This window comes from Vigna radiata, chromosome 9, assembly GCF_000741045.1.
Source record: "Vigna radiata var. radiata cultivar VC1973A chromosome 9, Vradiata_ver6, whole genome shotgun sequence".
NCBI classification, from domain to species: Eukaryota; Viridiplantae; Streptophyta; class Magnoliopsida; order Fabales; family Fabaceae; genus Vigna; species Vigna radiata.
In genome coordinates, this window is record NC_028359.1 from 11,028,914 (window position 1) to 11,042,526 (window position 13,613).

Here is a 13,613-nt window from a genome sequence, read left to right on the forward strand (position 1 = left end):
AATCATTAAATACTGACAAAAACCTGCAATGCACAGAAAATGAGAAGAGAGAGAAAAAGAATTTAACACCGTTTGTCATTATTTAACGGAAGGGACTATTTTGACTCAAAAATTTAAAAGTAAGGACCAATTTCAAACACTTTTCTAAAGAGGGACTAAATTGAGATTTGTCAACCAAACTAGGGACAAAGTTGGGTATTAAACCTTAGTTTAATTTTGATAGTAGTGTTAAGATAACAACTTGAACTTAAAATATTTTAAATTATAGTTATGTCACATTCACACCACTTAAATTTTAAAAATGTTTTAAATTAAAATTGTGTTATCTTTGTACATGACCTTTTATATATTAAAATCGAGGCAGTTTGACATGATTTATCTATATTTATATATATATTTTTTAAAAGTTATTTATTTTTAAAAGTTATTTAAAATTAATTTTTTTTAAAAGGTGTCTTTTTCGGTTAAGGGATCCGACTGAAGACACTCAAAGTTCTCTCTATCTCCCGATCCTTTAATAGATGTCAAGCACCTCCTCTTGAGCTCCTGATCTTCTAATGCAGACGTCAAAGCTCTTCTTTACCGTCCTGAACGGTGGTGACCTACAGGAAAACACTTCGGCCCTTAAGTCAGCAAGGTCACTAGAAGATCTGAGTGAATGTAATTAGACCAAAAGTAATTTACCTGGTTGTTAAGTCTATATTTATAGGCATTAGGCCTAATAATTGGCATTAACTGCTTGTAACTATCGAATTTTCTATTTTTCTTTATGTGATATTTGCCTATTAAGGCCATTAATTACCTTTTAACATTGCCTTTATCGCTCCTTCACCGCTCAATTATGTATTCACTTCCTCGGCTCCCGACCAACGGGTCCTCTACTGCCCTTCGCCCCCGACCCGACTAACTGGTCACCCCTCCATACTACAGTATCTATATTGACAAATAAAAAAATACGCTATTGTGATGAAAAAAAACCCACTATGGTTAGATAACTTCATTTTTCTTGTTCTATAAAATCCACGTGTATCAATAAAAGAGTACAAATAGTTTAGTTTCATGAAATTCTATTACTCCAATTCCGGTCCCTTACATACAGTGCTTTCACAAGGCGTCCATGGCTCACAATATACAAGATTCATATATGTACTATATGGTACGATCGGCGGAAGGCCAACATGTTGAGCCGATAGGTAGGCATCGTGAAGGAGCTGATCATTACGTATTTAGTGGCATTAATGAGAAATAAAGGTGATTAATTACCATATAACGTGTGCATTATCTATGATCAATTAACGAGTGATATCAGTCGGATTATGCTGGAAATGGTAAGATTGGCGAATAATGAGGCACAAAATGTTACATCAAATGGCATTTAATGGCTGGACAATCACGAAACCTATAAATACAGAACTGATTAAAGTTAACATGTTGTTGCATGCCTTCTTTCTTTTGTGTTGAGATTAAAAATATCATGTTGATGCATGCATTCTTCTTTTGTGTTTAAGTTTCATGGGTTTTTGCATGGAGAATGGGTATCCCATGTTCATTTTCATTTTGCTACCATATAGGGTATATGATGGACTATACGTGTTTATATTTTATGAAAAAGTGTTGTTGTTGTAATGGGTATGCAGGTTTGGTGAATTAGGGTGTTGCTTGTGTATGAAAAAGTGTCATGGGTACACTTAAAATCATGTTTTTTTGTGTGTGTATATTATTTATTGTCACCTTGCATGAATTATATATATTGAAGGGTACTTATCTACACTCTTTGACCAAAAGTGTGGGTAAGAGGGTTTTGAGAATTTCTCTTCCATTGTTGGAAGGAAAAAGAGTGAGTTATGAGAATGAAAGGAGTGGAAGTGATGTTTTGATTTGCATGGGTAGAAGACACAAATTCTTCTTTGTGTGGGTCCCGCGACACTTTGGGTAAAGGAGAAGAGTACTTCTTTTGTTTGTTTTTGGAACGTGGATTGTTACTGTGCAGAGGGGGTGGTTAATTCATTGTTTGGGAAAAGTGGGTGGAGACATTTGACGTTTGGTAAGAAGAGGAAAACGAGTTCTTGGGTGAATGATGTTTTAACTAGAAGGTAGTGGCTACTAAGTTTCACGCGTGAAGAACAATAACACGTTGGTGTATTCTTTGGGTTTTGTATGGTAATTGAATTAAACATTACTTTGGTGTTTTAGAACCTCGAATCGATGTTACAGAAAGAAAGAGAGAGATTTTTTTTTCTTGCATGGGTATGGGATGAATAAGTGGATGAAATATGTGAGACCCTAGGTGTGGGTATTCTATATTATATATATAGAAGAGTAGGGGCTTGGAGTGTGAGTGCCAAGCATTTTGGTGAATAACATTAGATAATGTACTCCTTCACACACACACACATACACACACACACACATACACACACACACACACACATATATATATATATATATAATGACAAGTGTATGAAAACTTCATATGTGGGTCGTGAGTGAGATGAGGAGTGGTAAGAGTAAAATCTTACGAGAATTTGTGTCGTGAGCATGAGGAAGAAAATTGGTAAGGGAAGGTAACGTGGGTTTCACTTGTGAAAAGATAAGGATGACATATAGTTTGTATGATTAAAGAGATGAATGGTGAGAGTTGTGTGAACTCATTTGTATTTATGAAAATGGTTTAATTTGTGTGATGATGATAATTATGATGTTTTATCATTGAGGAAGTTTTGGTTAATATCTCTTTAATTTGGTTAACATTTTTCCTCTTGCGGGAGGGTCAAAAAGTGAATCTCTTCGTCTTTGAGAGGCGGTAGAAGAGATGAGTCTCTTTGTCCATGATAGGCAGTGGAAAGGACTATGATTCGAGTGCTAGATTTCCTCTTTCGAGGGGGATAAAAGGTGGTCACCTTTCCTCTTACGAGGGGCTAGAAAGGTGAATCTCTTCGTCTTTAAGATGCGGTGGTAGAGATTGGTCTCTTCGTCCTTGAAGGGCGGTAGAAGAGACTAGAATTCGAGTGTTACTCTTTCCTCTTGCGAGAAGGTAGAAAAGGATGGATGTCTCGTTCGTAGGGTTCCGACTCATGTTGAGTTAAGTGTTGGGACGAACATCTTGGAGTAGGGGAGACATATCTGAATCTGGGGTGGAAGACCACTTGAATCATTTTTGTTTCGGTAAAATGGAATATATGGGTGAAAGTATAAAAGATGATAAGATGTTATAAGGGAATTTGGTATAGGCACGGGTTGCCTTTGCTCAACAGGTGGAGTAGAGTTAATGAGAATAGTACATATTCTGTTTAAGGGAATGGTTTAGGAGTGTGATGATGGTTGTTGTAGTCTTATTGAGTATTATTGGTAATTGCTGATGTGAAAGAATTATGATAAAGACTTAACAACTATGATATAAATGTTATATCGACGAATTTGATGATATTTCTGTTTGCTCACCCTGAAATGTTGTGGTTGTGGTTTTCACCTACGATGATCGTACTTGTACAGGAGTAATGGTTTGCAGATAAGGATCAGACCTGAGTAGCCGACGAGAGTTGGGATGTTATGTTCAAGGATTTATCATTTATTTTCTATTATTTAAAAGTTTTTAGATTCGGTATTGTTATGTAAAAGAGATATTCTAAGATTTTCAAACGATGTTTATAGTTATGATCTGATTCCACATTTTAGTTGAATGTTTTATAGAAAGGTTTTCTAAAAAAAAATTACATCGTGACATCTCAAAATCGGGATGCTACACTTCTCATTCCACAACACTTCTACTGTATGAATATCCTTCCCTCTTAGTCGGTCTGTCCAACTAAATGGTTGATCCTTGCGAGTTAACTGCGTCAACGACGACACAATCTTGGAGAATCCTTATATGAATCTACGATAGTATCCTACTAACCCCATAAAGCTTATGATCTTGGTTGCAGACTTGGGTCTCTCCCACTAAAGCATCGCCTGAAATTTAGTCGGATCCATAGATATTCCACAAGCCGATATAATATGTCCCAGAAATTGCACCTCTTTCATCCAAAAATCGCACTTGGACAACTTGGCATACAACTTTTTCTCTCTTAACACCTCAAGCACTGCCCAAAGGTGATCCATGTGCTCTTCCCGAGCCTTGGAGTATATAAGAATGTCGTCTATAAAGACTACAACAAACTTATCTAAGAAAGGTCTGAATATTTTATTCATATAGTCCTTTAATACGGCTGGTACGTTAGTCACACCAAAAGGCATAACCACATACTCATAATGCATGTACCTATATATGAAGGTAGTCTTCTGCATATCGCCTGCTTTCACCAAAATTTGATGGTAACTCGACCGCAGATTGATTTTTGAAAACACCTTCGCCCCATGTAATTGATCCATCAAGTCATCAATTCTCGGCAATGGATACTTGTTCTTGATGGCTAACTTATTCAACTGCCTGTAATCCACACACAACCTAGAGCTCCCATCCTTCTTCTTGACCAACAACACTGGCGCACCCCATGGTGAAACACTTGGCCTAATGAATTGCTTCTCAAGCAACTCTTCTATCTGCTTCTTTAACTTTACTAACTCAGCTGAAGCCATCCTATACGGAGCGATTAATACTGGTTCGGTACTTGATACCAGATCAATTGAGAACTCAATCTCTCTCTGAGGAGGCAACCTCGACAAATATTCTAGAAACACATCTAGGAAGTCACTGACACCTAAGTGATCTATGCTCCTTCCCTTATGATCTACCTCCATATGCCTCAACACTAAGAAGCAACATGACCCTTTTTGTACTTCGCACCACAATTGCTATCGAAGATAACATCATCAACTCTTCCGCTTTAGGGAACACCAACTTTTTTGCACCACAATCTATGAGATTGCGATTAGAAGTTAGCCAATCCATCCCTAAGATCAGCTCCAGACCTTGTAGAGGTAAGCATACAAGATTAACTCTAAACTGACGTCCCTCTATTTCTATAGGACATCTAGTACACACTAGAGATGTCTTGACCATCCCACAAGCTAGAGTAGAAATTACTAGGTCGTACTGTAGCTCTCTCACCGACAACCCCAACTCTCGCACACAAACATCAAACACAGGGGAGTGTGTCGCTCTAGAAAAAAACAAAACACAACAAGCTTTACCAAATAATAAACAACTATCGATGCTAAGATTACATGGCCTAGTTGCCTCTACTCCTGTCAATGCATACACTCTGCCCATAGCTTGAGGTTTGGCACTTCTCATCTGTTGAGGCTGATTCGTATGTTGCTGAAACCCTAACTCTTTAGCTGTGGGACAATTCTTGGTAAGATACCCTTCTTTTCCTTAGGTATGACACTTCTTATAGTCGACTGCACGAGGGCAAGCGTACTTATAATGCGATCCTCCACATAAGAAACATTTTACATCGCTATACTGCCTTGCCTAACCTGATGGCTGAAACGAAAACCCTTTAGGCCCTTGAAGGAAAGGTCTAAAATAGCGCTTCCTCTTGTCTCCATAACTTAACCTGGACCTAGATGGCCCACCAACCCTCTATGGTTGTCTTTGTCGACTTTCCACTTCATTCTTCGTCTTCTCCAGCACTTTGGCTCTCTACACCAATGCAGGAAATTCTTTAATACATAAACCTGCTACCAACAACTTTATATCTCCTTTAAGTCGATTTTTAAACTTCCTACATTTCCATTCTTCATCTATATCCAGGGTGTGAAAACAGATAAGATGCTTGAACTTATCTGCATATTCTATTACTTACATTCCTCCTTGCACTAACTGAAGGAACTTCACCTCTTTAGCAAATCTCACACTGTCAGGGAAATAGGCGTGACACTACTTTCCAGCAACATCCTCGTACTGCTCCATCAATGACTAGCTTCTCTAGATAACAAGTACGCAATATAAGCCATTTTGTTCTCTTCTGGACACCTCTTAGCATTGAAAATCCTCTTCATGTCTCTAAACCATTGATTTGCTTAATCAAGATTGGTCTTGCCATAGAACTTAGCTAGATGTTGTTGAATAAAACTCTTCAAACTCCATTCTTGAACTTGAGCAAATGGGGGTACAAAAAGGACCGGCAGAAACACTTGCCACATTGTTCATCCACTCCACATACTACCTCTAGGATGTCTCAGCTGACACCCTAGCAGCTTCTAGCTGGTGCAATGCAATTGTGTTCTGTTGCACCAAGGATGCATTCTACTGTTGCATCGCCACCACAAAGGATTCCATCACGTTTATGAGGTTGGAAACATCGGGATTTACGGGTGAAGGAGGAGGAGAAGGCCTAGGTGCGATGGCTTTGTCTGAAGATAAAAACCATTAGTCGAAAAATCAATTCTTATACTAAGAAATCACGACTTGAAGCACACAACCAAAACAGGGGACACTCATAACCTACAAGATTCCTAAAGAAAAAACTGTTGTGATTGTATGGACAACTCCAATTTTCATTTTCAGGCTTTTTGATTGTATTAATCGATTAATTTAAGTGTTAATCAATTAATTAATAAATGACAAACTTAATGATAATCCAACAACTAAAAACGACTAAAAAGCCCAATGAATAGAAGTGTTAATCGATTAACAGTAATCGATTAAAACTTTTGTTAATTAATTATTCCGTAGCCATTTTGAGTTTTTAGTCTTTGTTGGTTTAATCGATTATTCCCAATGTTAATCGATTAAGAGTAATCAATTACCACTTTATTTAATCGATTTTTCCAGTGTGGTTTTGACTCTAAACACAATTTTACAATTTTAAGTTACACAAAATAAAAAAACAACTAAAATCCTCTTGACATCAATTTACATTTATTACAAAAGTTTTACAATACAATAAAAGTCTTCGAATGAACTTCTTATTCTTGATTGCTCTTTAACTTGATTTAGACATTGATAAGTTATCGTTGAAGCTATCAAATTAATACTACTTTTCAAGGCAACTTCAGTATTGCCTAGTAGTATTCAAGAAAGTAGATAGGGCTAAAGTAACCCTAAGTCGTCTCCCAACGAACACGGAATTGCTTTCGAATATCTGAAACTTATGAATGCTATGCAATGCTTAAGAACAAAAGTGAGGATGTTTAAAGGTTGTTGTAAAACAAATAGAAAACTTAAAAACAATTATGAAGAAACAGGCTAATTCCACTGTTTTTCCAAAATAGATTCATCATCGGTTATTCACAGATCATTGTTCAATTGATTATTGTTTAAGTTTCAAATTAATTAAAGTACATTCTTAATTAATTTGAGGGCGATCATGCAGTTAATCAAAGTACATTTTCAATCAAATGCAAGACCTTTCTAGATTATTCACAATAAATCCAACCAAAGTACATTCTCAATCAAGTTTATTGTGTTTAATCATGTCTATTCTTAAATCTCTTAACCAAATTAAAAGTTAATCAATCAAAGTAAATTCTCAATTGATTTTAGTTGAAATTATTACTACCAACCAAAGTACATTCTTAATTGATAGTAAAAACCATTTAATTATATGAAAGTTCCTAAATTAAATCAAAGTAGATTCTTAATTAAACCTAGAAACCCTAGAACTCATATAATTAATATGCATGTAGATTCAAACACATAATGATGCAAAAATCTTTGCTTTTAATATGATTGAGAGATGAAAGACATAGAAAGAGAACAACTTAAATCAATAATCAAAATAAACAATTGCATTAATTCACTTAACCTCAGAATCCATAATGAAATAACAGCAGAATAGCCCTAGGAGCTTAGAAACACATAATGAAAGAAAAGTGAAAGCAATGGTGGATGAATGAATGAATGAAGCTCTCCCTTTCTGCCTCCCCTGGATCTCTTTATATAGGGCTTGATTGGGCTTGGATTGTGAACATTCAGTTGATAGAATCTTTTATCTTATATCTTCCAAATAACTAAAAGATTTTGATAATTATAACATTATTTGGAAGATACTTTCTGTTGATATTCTTAAATTAAATTAATTCACAACTGAATTTATCTTCTAGCTTTTCTGACTTTCCAAAATTGCACAATTGTCCCTGAAATTCCTCTATATGCGTTTTATCCCCTTCCTTTCTTTTAAAATTTGCAGAATAACCCCTCAGTTGACCAGTCTTGACCAGATTCAAACAGCATTGACCAGCTTTGACCAGAATAAAACCTCCAATGCGAGCCCGCCACGTGTCGGCTCCCTTCCCTACCCAGAATTAGGGTTTTGCAATTGGGGGTAGAGGGATTTGGGAGGCTCCATTCTGCCTCAGCATGCGCCGCTTGAAGGAAGAATGCTCTGTTTGCCAATTTTTTTTCTTGCAGGTCTGGTTTTGATGTAGGTGGTGGATGCGTCTTCGTGGATTGTGATTTCACGGTGTCGATGATGGTTCCCATGGATGGCTGATGGCGCGTGGTGCTTGCTTGATGGCGACCTGAAGCAAAAAAGGTGGAGGCAGAGGGAATCGCGATTTTGGCGAGGAAGATGAAGATGGTTGCGCGAAGGTTAAGGTGATGGTGGCCTGAGATTTTCTGCCTCGCGCAAATGGAAGATGGCGGCACGGTGATGGTGAACGGCGCGATTCTTCTACGTGTTTGATGACAGATTTGCGCAAGATGGGGGAGAGTGATCGAGGTTTGCAGCGTGAATAGCGGCAGCGTCTTCCCGATGGCTTCATGATTGCACGGTGGCTGGTCGACGTTGATGGAGAAGATGAAGGAAGGTGACGCGCCGAGAAGGATGCTGCGGCGGTGTGGGCTATGGATGGTGTGATTTCTGCGTTTCTGCAGGTGTGTGCGCGAGGAGGACGAAGGTGGCTGCCGACGATAAGGTGGGTGGTGGCCGTTGTGCTGCGCGAGAAACGTGGTGGTCGACGATGGTGGTTACCCATGGAAGAAGGTGGCACTGTTGCGGCGGCTAGGGTTTGGCAAGGGNTTGGATTTGGGAATTAGGGTTTCTGTTGGAGATGGTGATGACGTGGCAAGAGGGGCTAGGTGGCATGTTCTGATTGGTTTATTTGGTGAGTGCAGGGATTAGTGACGTGGCATCATCTGGATGGTTGGATCTATTATTTGTGGACTGCCATGTGGCACCATCTTAGGCAATCTGACTTAGTTAGTGATAGGAGGGGTATGGGTAGGAAAATTTAGGAGGTGTAGGAGAAAAGGGTTACCACTGGGCTTTAGTATTGGCCTGATTTAGGAAAGAGGGCTGCATGTAGGGAAATTTGGGGGTGCAAGGGTAAAAACTGTCTGTTTGGCCCAACTGTACATTATTTTCCAAACAAAACNNGATTTTGGATTTTAAATTGCAATTTGGACCAATAAAACTCTAACTTCAGCTGCACAAATAAATATTAGAACATCCAAGAATAATTTATNCAATTAAAATCACTTTTTAAGCTCTTTTTATTTTCAAACACGCTAAATCCAATAATCACAAATTCTCTTCAAATCAATCATTTAGGTATAAATATTCTATCAAAAATTTGAATTTTAAAACCTAAATGTGGGCATAAATATGCTCTCATCAGACATCATTAAAACTTCTTCTTTGTCATTTTAGTAACACTTGAAATATTGGTGAATGAGTACCAGATACTTGAGGACGAGTACCAAGTTTGAAGGACGAAAATCAAGTAATAGGAAAGACATTGTGTGAATGTGAGATTTTTGCAAGGTAAATTCGATCATGAAACATGTATAAATTTGTACTTTTTTTATACACTTTTAGAAAATAAATAGTTATAATATAATAAAATTTCAGTTTTATAATCGTATCATATTAACACGCCTTTCAAATGTTAAAATTATGTCACGTTGATATAATTTATTTTAAATTGTAATTGTTTAAAACTTATACCAAATGGATAATTTTAATGTTAAATTACTTCATAAAAAACACATATTGAATGACATTAATTTGGGTTAAATATGTTTTTAGTCCCTGAAGTTTCACTGATTTTTGGTTTTAGTTCCTGCATGAAACTGTTATAAATAGTCCCTAATTTTAAACGGCGTTAATTTTTGTTTCACGTGGCTAACGACCAATGCACGTTTCATGCCAGCTATGAATTTATTCTGTGCCATGTTTTGTTTTCTTTTTATTTCAAATTTGCACAGAAGCCCTTAATTTCTTCTATGTTTGCACTTTGATTGTTTTCTTTTCTTTTCTCTGTTTCTACTTTGTGCCTTCACCTGGAACCTTCCATCAGCCAGAACTGAATTGGTGGACACTGAAGGTAAACTTCTTGGAAGTTATGACATATACGGTCTGAGGCCAATTATAATATTTGGCAACGGGGGTGGAGTACATTATGCAGCAATCCGAAAATCCCAATCCTTTTCTCTATTGGTTGAATTTTAAAAGCATAAAAATCCTCACCCCAGACACAACAATGTTTCCGTAGTAGCAAACAGAAGGTAAAGAAAAGAAAAGTAGACCTACCAACCAACTTCATTTTGAGACAAAAGGTGGAAGGAATGGGAGGAGCATCTGGAAGATGTCGGTGAGATGGGGAAGTCTGAAACGAGCCTCCCAATCTTGCTGGAACTTTGTTTTCCAATCGGGGTCGCTGAAATCAATACCGGAAATGGTGCGACTCGGGCTGCTCACCTTCGCAAAGAAGCCGACTTTCCCGGCGACACTGGTGGGTGGCAACGGGAGGAGACGGGGATTGAAGCAAGAAATCTGTGGCACAATTCGAAGGAGATGACGGTGCCCTCAAACAACATTACCTGTGGTTTGAAGCAAGAAATCCGTGTTTTTGGGCGGATACACAGTTGGGAGAGCATTGATGTGTTAGAAATCAATTTTGGAGCCAAATAGCATTACTTGTGGTTTGTTGCGTGAGGTGACTGAAGAAACAAAACTAGGTGTTGTCACTCAGATTTGTTCCATTCCCTTGCCAATCCAGTTTCTGTTCGCACATTTCGCGTGCCCTAAGCCTCGTCTCCTTCAGTATGGGAGACGAAGATGACGACGAGGTGCTCGGTTGCGCCACCACCGCTTCTGGTCAATCCGCCTCCACCAACAGCTTGCCACCTCCTACCGATAACACGCTTCTCAAATTGAACCATCGTGATGATAATTTTGTTCTGGCTTTGCTTCTCATTTATTGTTTCATGTCTCCAGTGTGTGAGAAGGTAGAAAACAGGGGAAAAACAATGTGTGAGATGGCTGCCCCTTCTGAACCCTAATTGCAGTGTTGATGCTAAAGTGTAAACATTGTAGAAATTAGAGACTTCAGTGCAAATTTAGAATAAAAAAAAAAAGAAAACGTGGAGAGAATAAAATCACACTTGGCATTGGACGTTAGCCATGTCAAATAAAAATTAACACCTTTTAAAATTAGGGACTATTTATAACAGTTTCAAAACTATAAGGACTAAATGCCATCAATGTTTCATGACTAAAACCAAAAATCAGTGAAACTTCAGGGACTAAAAACATATTTAACCCATTAATTTTAATATTTTAAAATATATTAAGTTTTTTTAATATTTTACCATTAAGTATTAGTAGTAGTATGTAAGGCAAGTGGGTGGCTAGCAATAAAGGAATCCGTATATCATCTCTATTCTGTATTATTGCTTTCTCTTCTAGCAGTTGACCTCAGATTCTCTTATGGAATCCGTGTCTTCTTCTCTTTCGTTTTTTTCAAAATTCAGAGTCTCAGGCGAGGTGTTCATCCATTGTTTGGAAGACGACGTCCATAGAAATTTCCTTTCTCATCTGAGTTCAGCCCTTTTACAGGCTGGAGTAAAACCTGTCATCGTTGCTGTGGAACCGCTGTGGGAAAAATTTATGCCATCAATTACAAGTTTTCAGATTGGAATAGTTGTTATCTCCAAAGCATACAATGAATCTTCTTTGTGTGTGGAAGACCTTGTGAGAATCATTGAACGTTACGAAACTCACGGCCTATTGTTTATGCTCGTGTTTTACGATATAGACCCATCCGATGTGCATCATCTGAAGCTTCAATTCAAAGTTTATGTACCTTATCAAGTATATAATTTGAAAGCCAAAGTTTCCGATAACGTTTCCGATATAATTAGTAAGAAAGAAGATTTAATTAGAAATGCGATGACGGCAGAGAGGATCATAAAGGTAAATTATTGCTTTCAGTTTTAACTTTTTTTTTTACTAATAAATTTTTATTAAATTAATTATAAAATTATATTTTTTTACTTTTTATACTTAATATATTTTTTTATATTAATAATAAGATTATACTTGAAAAAATTTAATTTGTTTAATATTAATATAATTTTATTGAATTTTAAAATTTCTTTCTTAAATATGTTTTAGGAGAAATCCAAAAAGAAATTCCTACCAACTTTCCCGGTCAGCCGCGCACTCAGACGGGCTCCAAATTTGCTTACTTGGGATGCGAGTAAACACAGGTAAATCCTTAACTTTTTCAGGAAAGAAAATATACTTGACGTTTATTTCTAATACATAGGTAGAACATATCTAAAAAAATAATAAAATATAAAAAATTATTCAAATATTATTAATTTTAAAACTTAGAATTCATATCATAAATAGAAAAATATTTTTGTTAATAAAAATTTGTTATATTTTAAAAAATTTAATAAGTTAACAAACCTTACGTATTTATAATATAAAGTTAGTTTAAATATAAATTATTTTTTAAAACTTCTCTCATAATTTTCTTTAAAATTTTAATTTGTTATGTAAAAGTTTACCTAATTTTTTTCCTTTTTTCTAAATGTACAAAGGACAAACTTGTTCAAATAGATGCAATATATAGGTTTCTGCAATTAAAAATTCAATTTTAAAGATTTAGATTTTTTTTTCTATTGGAAGTGCATATTTATCTAAACAAACCTCTATTATTGTGGGCTCATTTTATTTGACATTTGCGTCTTTTGTACTTATGAACTGGAAGGAATGATGCTGAACTAGTGGAGGAGATTGTTAAGTCTGTTCTCGCTAAACTAGACTGTGCCTTGCCTTTAACTAAATTTCCTGTTGAATTAGAAACTCAGGTGGAAAACGTGATTGGATTGTTTAAAAATCATTTCAACGAACACGAAGTATGTATGATAGGGATATGGGGAATGGGAGGATCGGGTAAAACTACCTTAGCGAAAGCGATCTACAATAAAATTCCTTTTACATTTGGTGATAAAAGTTTCATTCAAGATATTAGAGAAGTTTGTCAAACAGATGGCAGAAGAGGCCTTGTTCATTTACAAAAACAACTTCTCTCAGATGTCCTTAAATATGTGAAAATAGAGAGTGGTGAGATGGAAAAAATTACAATCGAGAACAGTCTTTCTGGAAGAACGTTGTTCATTGTGCTTGACGATGTGAATGAGATAGACCAATTAAAACACCTATGTGGAAACGGTAAATGGTTTGGTGCGGGAAGTGTAATAATCATTACCAGTAGACATTTAGACCTGCTTTATCAACATAAAGTTAATTATGTTTATGAGATGGATGAACTGGACAAAAATGACTCGGTTGAGCTTTTTAGTTGGCATGCTTTTAGAGAAACAACACCAAGAGCAGACTTCAATGAACTTGCAAGATCAGCGGTTGATTATTGTGGTGGACTACCACTGGCTCTTGAAGTCCTTGGTTCTTATTTAAGTAAGAGGTCAG